At 49.5% G+C, this 11,049-nt stretch overlaps 1 protein-coding gene across 3 annotated transcripts in view; it reads left to right on the top strand.

The window, feature by feature from the left end:
- The window catches only part of dop (microtubule-associated serine/threonine (MAST) protein kinase dop), a 288,167-nt gene that overhangs the window by 61,177 nt on the left and 215,941 nt on the right, over positions 1–11,049 (top strand). The window contains exon 1 of one of the 3 annotated variants that reach the window (XM_070525729.1): positions 6,034–6,049. The exons of the other annotated variants lie outside the window; for them this stretch is intronic. The gene's annotated coding sequence lies outside the window, so the exon portion shown is untranslated. Of the gene's footprint in view, positions 1–6,033; positions 6,050–11,049 lie in introns of those variants that run through there. 3 annotated transcript variants of the gene reach the window in all.

The raw sequence follows: 11,049 nt of genomic DNA, 5'->3' as shown, positions 1-11,049 counted from the left end.
GTGCTGCCTCACGGTTTGCAGAATCAAGCGTCTTTCCTTTCTTTAGATCATCATCATCATCGTCATCATCATCATCATCATCATCATCATCATCATCATCATCATCATAATTTCTTTAGGCGTATTTCCCCACCAACTTTGGAGCTATATAACCGAGAAAACTCGAGGTGTGTTGAGCGTACACGATCACGTCACGGTGCGATCGAAACGACACGTTTGTGAGATTTGCGATCTGTGTAGAGAAACGCCAACATCGATCGACGAGAGCACGCAACGTCCACGGCGACGACGTGCGCATGCGCAGATGTCGAGGCGTCACGCGATCGTCACATCCTAACTTCTAAGTATACTGTCGCGTCTACTTTCGGGTGTTAACGGTGCAAAAGCTCTCTGGCCTAGTTTCTTCTTCTTCTTTTCGGTCATCGTACTTCTTCCAGCCTTCCACGCACAGAGTATGGCCGGCCAGAAGTTGAAGGAGTCCAGTTCTCCCCTTAACCCAGGAAGCACGCGAGAAGATAACAGCAGCGGTAGCTGAAGCACAGCCCACGTTATATGCGGAAGGAGACGCGCAGTTCGGTCCCCACCTGCGGCAACTTATCTTTTCCTCCACTTTCAAATCAGTCAAAGTTTACCTTTTTACTCTGTGGAGGTACACATTGAAGAAGTGTGAAGAAGGAAGCTGGTTTAAAAATTCTTTTGGAGAACAGGTTGACTAGTTCGCTTCATGATTTGCACACTGTAAAAAAAATTGAGCCCCTCCGCTCCCCTTATTCCTTACGCTCATCTTTGCTTATATTTTTTGCAACTGTCTCTGTTGTTTGTTTGTTTGTTTGTTTGTTTGTTTGTTTGTTTGTTTGTTTGTTGATGACATGAGGTAAACCCGTTCTCCTATACTACTGGTTCCAATTCGGCCGTCGATACTGGATATAGCTTTCGCTGCATCGCACGGGTGTAGTTAGGTGCAGTATACGCACGCTCCGGTGCGTTGATGCTTCGCCCTCGATCGCTTCCGCTGACGAGCGAGGGGCATGCAAATTTCGATCGCCGCGTTACGCGAGCGCGCGTCGGGGTTCTCGAGTCGGCCCGGGTTGCCCCGCCCTCCCCCCCCCCACCCCCCCTGGTCCCGTTTGCCGAGTGCGCGACATGGGCTTCCGGCGTTTATATTATCGCTGACGCCCCCGCCGTCTTCATCAGGGGGGGCGGTGCGCTGTGGCTTCAACGTTATCTGGCGTCGCCCGCTCTGTCTCCTGCACAGCCCCGACGATCGAAGTGTGCTCAGTGTAATTTTTTTTTCTTTCATGCGTGCGCATTAGGAGAGTTTAAGTTGTAAAAAGAAAGTGTATGCGTGTGTAATCGGCATACCTTATAGTTCTTGTATCCAGTTTTGCCATATGTATAATGCCAGCCAATATATTTTTTTTTCTCTCTTCATGTTATCCTTTTTCCCGCCCAACCTTGTACTTGCCGCCATACCGCATTATCATCGATTCCTCTCCTCTTTGTTAAACTGCAAATTTGAGCCCTACGTTGTACTCCGACAAGTTACTTTGTACTTTTTTATTACCCCCCTTACTCAATGCCCTGTCAAGGGGCCTGTAAGGTATGTTCAATAAATTTAAAAAAAAAAACTGTGGGAAGCTGGTCACGTGGTTACACACACACGCATACACACTATATATAATATATATATCCCCAGTTGCACATAGCTCCGCGAAGAGGCAGGACGTGTGTCGCGTGAGCTCTTGAACAACGCTTTGCAATGTTGTGAACGCCATTTACATCATAGATCCGGGGCCTCTCTCAAAGACGTGCAACGCAGTGCTAACGCATTTTCTCTCGCGTGTGACGCTAAATTGCCGCAGTTTTCTTTTTTTTAATTTGTTTATTTGAGACGCGCAATACAGACGCATACAGCAGTCTCGGGGTGCACCTAAAGGCAACGGCTTTCCCGACCCGGCCGCATGGGCCACATACATTTCACACTATACTATGCAGGATCCGGCAGGAAATCGCGAGAAGTATCCACGAAATGCAGAAATACGACGGAGACAACTCACGTTAGGGTCGTGAGTTGTGGCAGAACATCGTCCGAGGGTTTTAAATCGGCGCTCACTATACGCGCACTCCCTAAACTTTTTTTTCTTTTTTTTTAAGAGCCAAGCTTTCATTGCATCTCCTCCGGAGATTGGCGTTCGTCCTCATTTCCTCGCCTATAGTAGACAGCAAGTTGGGCTGCTTGATATCCACCGAGGCGACTGTTTGGGCAAGTTGGTAGGACACGAATACAGCTTTTTTTTTTCTTCTTCTTCTTGCGCCCAAGACGAGGACGGAGAAGAGGCTGAGGCGCACAAGTGCACCGTGCTCGTGCGTCTCGGCCTCTTCTCTGTCCTCGTCTCGCGCGCTAAAAAAAGCTTCATTCTGCTTGATATGTTCCCCCGGGCGTGTCCCACAGGGCACTTCCAATAGACAACTGGGCCCACAGGGTATCCACCCATTCTCGGCCGTGACCCCCAGAATGAGTATGTGCTACCGTGACACAGTAGGCATAAACGCTTTAAATAGATTTACATATCTGCTGTGCATGCGTTAATTTATTTACATATCTAATGTCTGTGCGAGAATTAGTTATCCTTTAGATCCGACGGTTAATAATTAAGCGGTAAGAAGCACAGGGCGCAAGTACGAAAAAAGCGAGCGTGTAATTCGACGTTCTGGCCAAGGAACCGGCCTCTGACTTGGAAAGTGCCGTTTTCCAGTCTTTGTGTTCCAGCTGTGCGTATCCAATGTCGGCTTTGTAATACGCCGCTCTGCTGCGCAAATATGCAAAGCCCGAGGGGTAAGGCGAATAAATAACGCGAACCCCCTTTCGACGCGAAAGTGCATTTCGCTTTAAACACGCGTCGCGCTTCCGCGCGGGCGTTATTGCGCCGGGAGATAGAGTAGTTTACATACTCTGGTTCTCGGGAGCGATCATGCCTACCCAGACGACGCATTCGATATTATAGCCTCGCGATTTTCGCACTTTGTGCTGTCAGCCGATCGAAGGCGCGCTTTGATTTCTCTTTTCTGTTCTCTCTCTTCTGACCTTTTCTCTGCATGGTATACTGTGAGAGTATAGTGGCACTTCCGGCTTTGGCCTGGTGAACCGTATATAGTGCTTTTCAGCGCAGCGGAACACTTTCAGCAGTGTATAGTAAAAATATGCGAGGAATGCCGGCTTCCCGGTGCATATTTGCATTCACTCGCCGCAGGCTTACATTGTCGCGTTCGTTTTTAGAGCGCAGCTCTTTGGCGTCCGTTCCTGGGTTTCGCGTCGTCGTTGTCGTCGGCCTCGTAACCAGCTCCGCCCCCCTTTCATCCCCCCAGCGCTAGCAGCGACCGACTGATACCGCTGGATGCCGCTGACGCCGCTAGAGAGTCAAGATAACGTGACTGCATAGAACACCGTCGCCGCCATGCAGAAAGAGTAGGAAAGGGTCCCCCCCCCCCCCCCCCCCCCTGTTCTTGTGTGGCGGATAGGGTGCTCTTCAGTTGCCGACGCGCCGGTTATTTCACGTAGGCCCCGGCACGTCGACGAATACGTGACCACCTTCCCACGGCTAGACCTGGTTCTTAGCGCTGCGGAAGCGAGGGTATCATATTGTTTGTGTCGGCATCGGCGGCGTTGTCCCTGAAACCAACTCCGCAGCTGGGCTTGACTCACTATCGGCGTCAGCGGCATCAGTCAGTCGCTGCTATCTCTTCCCTCCTCCCTTTATCGTGTTGTCCGCTTGCTGCGCGCGCTTCTGCCCCCATCGTTTGCCGCTGGGTGTACACGCCGCCCCCCTCCCCCCTCTTCCTGCGAGTCTCCGGTTGTCAAAGCGCCGGCTCGAACTTAATTCCTTTCTTCGCTCCTCCTCCAATGCAACCCCTGTGCGGTGGCAATCAGAGAGCCAGATCGGTGGCGGCGGATCTGTATATGTGCACCGCCCGAGCCGAAATTGCCGCTGCCGTTCGCCCTGTGCGGTGGCAATCAGAGAGCCAGATCGGTGGCGGCGGATCTGTATATGTGCACCGCCCGAGCCGAAATTGCCGCTGCCGTTCGCCACTGCGAAATTATCTGCCAGTTCTTTCTGAGCCATGAGCGAGACGACCGATGGAAGTCCTCCGTCTGCTGCTGCTGCTGCTGCTGCTGCTGCTGCTGCTGCTAAACGAGCTGCCAGAGCAGAGGCCCAGCGCCGTCGCCGTCAGAATCCATAGGTGCGCGCCGCCGAAGCAGAAGCTTACCGTCGCCGCCGTGAAAAATAAAAAAAAAATTCTGTGATAGCGCATACATGTGTTGCTCGATTTCTTTGCCTCAATCTATCGAAAAGGTGAAACAGCTTATTTGCTGCGCTCAAATTTCGCATTAGGAAGTAACGTAATCGTCGGTAATTTTTTTCTTTCATTCACTTACTTTTCTTCCAGTGAGCGTGGCTGCGAATCCAAAGCAGCGGTGTATGTAAGCCTGGAAAACTGCGTTTCAGTTTTCTTTCTTGCGTTGAACCCCCCTCGGGCAACGTGAAAATGGAGCACCCAAATTGCTTTCGCCCAAAGGCTGTGTCTCAACGCAGAGAGCCTCTCGTAAAAGTGCTCTGCCGGTCTAGATATTGTCACGTCGTACAGCGGCGGTGATGGAAGGACGGGTAACTTCGAGAACTTGAGTTGAAAATGTGAACTCTTTATTCCGCGTAACCTAGCTGTGCCCAGAAACGCGTGGTAACGCTCGAATCACAAACTCTAGCGGCGAGCGCATGGGGCGTCGGTATAGTCGAACCTGAAGTGACTTGTCAATTCCGTCGGCCATTCATGCATATGTATTAACGTACACCGCGCAAACTCGTGTATGGCCCGCGCTTTCTCTCTCTCTATCTCTCTCTCTTTTTTTTTTATCGCGTCCTTGGGGAGGCGTGGTCCCCGGTTCAGTTTTTTTAGGTCGTGCGTAATCCACGTGATCTTTGTGTACCAAAAGAGCGAACGCTTTTTTTGTTTCATAATGTTATTGCTAATGTTCATGTTTCATGCATGCGCATCACGCACCTCGGGTGCCCGTCTAGAGTATGCTCGCCAGTGTCACTGTCGCTCTGGCCCAGTTCGGCTGCGCACGCGTGGATACAGTAGCCCCGTGTGGCATATTAGATATAAGCTCGTACGTTCAAAGCTTTTTACAACAACGTCCGATGGCGCCGCAGTCCACGGACTATAGGAATCAGTTGCGACGACCATATTAAAAGTACAACGTTAGCTTTTCCTCGCTCGTTCCTCGGTTTCCTGTCGTCCGTCGCCGTCCGCAGCGCAGACATTGGAAGTGCGCCAGAAGGCGCTTCCACCAATGGGAGTTCGGTCACGTGACGTGACGTGGCGGTCACGTGACGATCCCCTGCAATGCCACCAGGTAGTGTTGCCCTCCGCGGATCGTGGGTGGCGGAGCCCATCGTTGAACCCGCGGTATATCGTGGAACTATATTGTTCACCTCGTTCTATGTTCTCAAGTCGAGGGTTATCGCTCTTACTTGACTCTTACGCGAATGCGGCCCTTAGTCGAGTGCATACGGTACATTCCGAAGTAAGAAGTGGTGCCCGCGTGCGTTCGAAAAATGTATACAATAGTATACAACACGAGGCTATCATATTCAAGAGCTATAGTTGGCTTTGGCGCGGTAGAAGTGTATTCGTGCGATTGCGACCTATTTATTGACGTGCCACAATCGCACGTACATACCCGCCGTGGTTGCTCAGTGGCTATGGTGTTAGGCTGCTGAGCACGAGGTCGCGGGATCGAATCCCGGCCACGGCGGCCGCATTTCGATGGGGGCGAAATGCGAAAACACCCGTGTACTTAGATTTAGGTACACGTTAAAGAACCCCAGGTGGTCAAAATTTCCGGAGTCCCCCACTACGGCGTGCCTCATAATCAGAAAGTGGTTTTGGCACGTAAAACCCCATATATTATTATTATTAATCGCACGTACACTTCTATTATAGCATTGGGCTACTGTGCTGGGAGACTGACGTTCGATTTCGCCATCGGGTACGTAACTAATCTTTTTCTTAGGTGGGTGCTATTTGACAAGTCAGCAGCGCCCAGCAGCCACGGCCACAAAATTCCAGGAGGATTCGCAAAAAAAAAAGGGAAGAAGGAAAGAAAGATAAGCTTCACTTTAAAAATGTACTAATAGATAGTAAACTGCTGAGCCAGTGAATATGTCTAACTGTAAACGGGCATAAATCGTCCGTGTAATTGAACCGTAACCGAATGAGTGAGAGAATAAGCGAGCGTACGAACGAACGAAGGGAAATGAAGAACTCACGAGCGAGACGCACAGATAATAATAATAATAACGAAGCCAAGGGGAGCGAACGAACGAGCGTGCGCGGGACGTACGAACGCTTGCATTCGTGCTTTGTTTCTCTTTCCCGAACAGCGCGGCCAACTTTCCCCATACTGTGGGGGCGTATATACAGCTTCTTCGCCGACGACCTCGAGATTGGATCTTGTAAGGAATTCCTTTACAACCGGCTCAGGGCTCCCCCCCCCTCCTACCCCGTCCTGTATGTGTATGCCTGTCGCTTCTTCGGCGAAGGCCAATCTCCGTACGTTTTGCGCGTTGACTCACACAAGCGTTCGTGCTGCTGGCGCATTCGGTGGCGGGAGAAATGAGAGAACCGTCGCAGCCTTTGCCAAGAGAGCGAGAGAGAGAGGAGGGAGAGAGAAAAGCGATACAGAGAATAGAGGTGGCGTGATAGTAACCCGCGCTGCTGGAGTTCGCGTACAGACATTTTCCGGCGCGGACGTCTCCTTTGCGCAATCTCCGGATGTCGACAGCGCGTTGTGCCTGGGAGGAACGCGACTCTGCAGGCCAGACTTCTAGATTACCCTTGCGCGTTGACCTTCGACGGGGCACGGTTGCTGCGTCGGTCGGGCCCCTTCGAGCTGCCGCTTTATCGCAGCGACGTGTAGGACGTGTCGCGCGATGAGGTGACGGGGTGAGACAGACAGTAACACGTGCGAGAAGGACGAACAGGAGCGAAACGGTATATCGCAGTCCGTTATGCCGTGCTGTACTCGTTCCCCGGCCGTGCTTCCGTTTTCTGTGGCGACGTTGAGGCGCGCGGTCGAACAGCGGTAAGAGAATTTCCTCGACGATAGCTCGGTACAACGAATGAGTGGGTTTAACGAATTTGACGCAGCTTTGATTTGTTCAGAACCCCCCCACCCCGAAACCTTTTGTTTAATGAGGCCCGAGGTATTTTCAGGGGTTGTCTGCGGCCTGTCTGCCCCGCCCACTGCATGAATGAACGAATGAATGAATGAATGAATGAATGAATGAATGAATGAATTTTACAAAAGGTGCGGCAGCGCACTTCGAAACCACTGGCATAACGGAAAACGGACGGCCCCTTCCATCGTGGCTGCAGCCACGTGCTGCAACCAAGGAAAATGCTTAGTGCGACTTAGAGAGAAAGAGAGAGAGAGAGAGAGAGAATCAAATGAAAAAAATGAGAAAAAATGAGAAAAAAAACGAAACGTGTTTGTTTGAGCCGCAGCGAAAGTAGAGCATTCCCTTCTGCCCTAGGTCACATCCTTTCCCACTCCTCCCTCCACTTGTGCCCCCTGGCACGATCACGATTTATTGCGTTTGCGAAGTTAGCGTCGTTCTTCCGAGACGTCGCCGAAAGGAAGGTGAGAAAGGAAAGCGCCTCCGGAAATTCATTTTGCGTGCTTCAGCCGCCGCCACTCCCTGAATCCGGTGCTGCGCGATGGAGATTTTATTATCGTATGCTTCTAATAAAGCTTTTCATTTTGTTTTCCCAGTGGCCCTAAGTCTCCTTTTGGTCCTTTGCAGTCATTTCAAAGAACATCGCTCTGTCTTCTTTCTTTCTTTTTCATATCTTTTACTTTGAGGATTAAAGAAGCGTAAAGAAAGGAACGCTGGGTCAAGGAAATCAGATTGACGAGTTAACTTTGAGTTGGAGGAAGCCTATACACTGTTGTGAAAATTGTCTCGCAGGGGATTTTAAGGGATAAAAAGTCGTTAGAGGGAGGGGGGTGAGCAGGATTTGGGAGAGTGCTGTGCGATGGGAATAGCCTACCGAAATAATGTCTGTGTGACGAGACTATAGAAAGAGACCCCGGGGACAACAGCCAGATGAATAGTTTGGCTTCTGGGGGTTCGCTTCATCTAAGTCGACGCGGGTATGAAGTACTTTTTTTTTTGTATTGATAATAAAAATAGATAGTTAGTCGCCTTATGACGTCGCTTTTAGCTTTATACGTGTAACGGCGTATACCCCTGTACTGGGCTACTCGGGTTACCGGGCTACCGGAGACGTCTGCGTGGGAGGTAGAGCGGTAGCTTTGGTGGCGCTCCTTTGCAGTCGATGTGGAACATCCGTTATACCGCAGGCGTTACATCTGCGTGGACGTTGCGGATGGAGGCAAACCCACACATGCAACCAGGGCCGTGAGTGGGGGCGCTGCCTAACACTCCTGGGGTTACCTCTAGTAGACGAACACAAGTACCCCGGAAAGTGGATGGGTAAACGGCGCCGCAGTAACTCAGTTGGTAAGAGCATCGCACGCGTAATGCGAAGACGTTGGTTCGTATCCCACCTGCGGCCAGTTATTTTTTTTTCATCCACTTTCATTTACATTTGTTTATGATTTCCTTAGTTCTGGTAAGAACCGCGGATAATTTCCCCTTCTGTCCTTGGTGTCATTGTTTGGTGGCGTCTTGTGCAATGACTAATAAATGCCGGGCTCCTCGATTTCCTTCCTTATCGTTAATATATATGTTTATTAACAAAAATTCTTTTACTGTCAGAATAGTTACGATTACCACTGATAGGTCTCCTCACGCGGTACTTTTGTAGCTGCAACGTAAATTTTATGGCAGTGAAATTTCTCGTTATCGTAAACAGATCTCATAACCTTATGCGCACTCCTTTGGTAGGTTAACACCAATCAATCAATCAATCAATCAATCAATCAATCAATCAATCAATCAATCAATCAATCAATCAATCAATCAATCAATCAATCAATCAATCCAACTCGCTCTGTTCCATCTACTGTTCCTGTTCCTGTACCGTCATCATACTGCTAACTGTTGCGACGGCAATCAAACAAACCAAAATCCTTCGCATTCTAATTTGTTAAGGAACTACAGCGTTCTTTTATTCTCATCAGATTCATGAAAAGGAAAGAAAGTTTAACCCGCTTTAGAAAAAATAAAAGAAAAATGGCCCCATCCGAGACACTAGACACATATGGCTACCCTCCCCAACCCCTTCTTGTTTTTCTTTCGATGTACTTTTTTTACCCGCTTACTCCCTCTTGACGCGTTCCTTTTAACTCTTGCGCAATACCAGCTTTAAAAACGGGGGTGGTCTGCTCGCGTGGGGCTGCTCTGTGCATTGTGCGAAATCGTTCGGCGCATACCAATTTATCGACGCGAACGGGCAATCGTTCATGCGGGGGACCACTGCCGTATAGCTGGGCGTCCGGTTAAACCACCCGGACGCCCGTATATACTAGGCAGAGTTTCCTCTTATGTAGTGCGGGTTTCGACGTCTGCGTATAGAGTGGGGAAAGGGTGGAAGGGGAGGGGGGACGGGGACGGTTGGACGTCATTACGTCCTCCTGAATGGCACTCTGCAGAAGAGCGAAGGACTGAAAGAGAATAAGGAAGCTCGTGGCCGAGCTTTTTCTTTATCATTATTATTACGTTTTTGTGACGCACAAAAGCGCGTGACCTTTGGCTTGGGTGCGCTTAAATTCCCGTTGAGGCTGTGTGGGAAGCGGCGTTAATATATTTATTGGATTGCGACCCGAGGAGACTCAGAGAGAGAGAGAGAGAGAAATTCGAGGCTTACATGAAAATAATGAAATGTGTTGGCTTGCATCAATAGAGATGGACGGACAGCTAGGCACGCTAACAACGAGCAGGAAATTACGGGTAAAACTTTTTTTTTTTTTGCGGACAAGGCTAAAGCTCTCCGGTGACCCCGAATCCCGTAAACTGTGGTAAGTTTGCGTGAGAATACCTCATTACCGGAGAACGGATGATAGCTTTAGATACTGTTAGGGAAGTTTAGTTTGCCCGTAAACTGCGATAAGTTTCCGTCTTCTTTCCTAGACAACACCAACAGCACTAGATTTGCTCTTAAGAAAAATCTCATCTTACCTAAAGCTCGAACCACCTAGGGCAAGCAATGTGTTCATTTCAGCGCTTTTTTATTACGGAACTGGCTCCCATTTGTTTTGAAATTAATGACACTACATTCATTTATCACAGAATTCAAAAAGTTCCTTTTGAACCAACCGAGCCTTACATAACATATTTGTTTTTGTATATGCCGCATAATGCATGCGTTCGCATTTTCATTGGTTAATAGTGAAGTCTAAATCATACTTATTAATCACGTATGAAACTTTTTATACAAGTCCATTTTCTGTTCAATTTGTTCGTGTTTCTATATGTTGCCTAATTGGTTTACTTCGTGTTCTACTGTTCTTATAATTGCCGCCTTTCTAATTAGCTTTTATAGTTGTATTCATTACTGTCGCCGCGTTAACTAAGTTTACTATTCCTTTCGTATATGTATCATGTACAGGAGGCTCCAATTCAGTCTCCGACTCCGGGACCTCCTCCTGTATATTACATGTCGCAATAACTTCGCATGTAGTCATGAAAATGTGATTCTGATTCTGCGAACAAGCGATAGTTCTCCGACGCCTCGTCTCTCTCTCTCTCCACCGACTCGTCGAGATGCAGACGGCTCTGCGCCGGGGTTCAATCGTCTCCGTGGCCAGGGAACCGGAGGCAACAGGAAGGTCGCTTTGAACGCGCCGGGACCCGATGCTAGGGGACACCAGGACCTGCGGCGTCCTTGTCGTTTTGTTGCCTTCAGAAGCGCTGGGGCCTGACGCGAAAGCTAAGCTAAAGTACGATATCGAGCAGGCCGGCCATTTGCAGCGCAATTGCTTTTTCAGCGTAGCTACGACAGCGGTGTGTGCGCTGTGTCGAG

The sequence above is a fragment of the Dermacentor albipictus genome, chromosome 9, assembly GCF_038994185.2.
Source record: "Dermacentor albipictus isolate Rhodes 1998 colony chromosome 9, USDA_Dalb.pri_finalv2, whole genome shotgun sequence".
NCBI lineage: Eukaryota > Metazoa > Arthropoda > Arachnida > Ixodida > Ixodidae > Dermacentor > Dermacentor albipictus.
The sequence above is the reverse complement of the archived record's forward strand: the minus strand, read 5'-3'. Positions and strand labels throughout refer to the sequence as shown.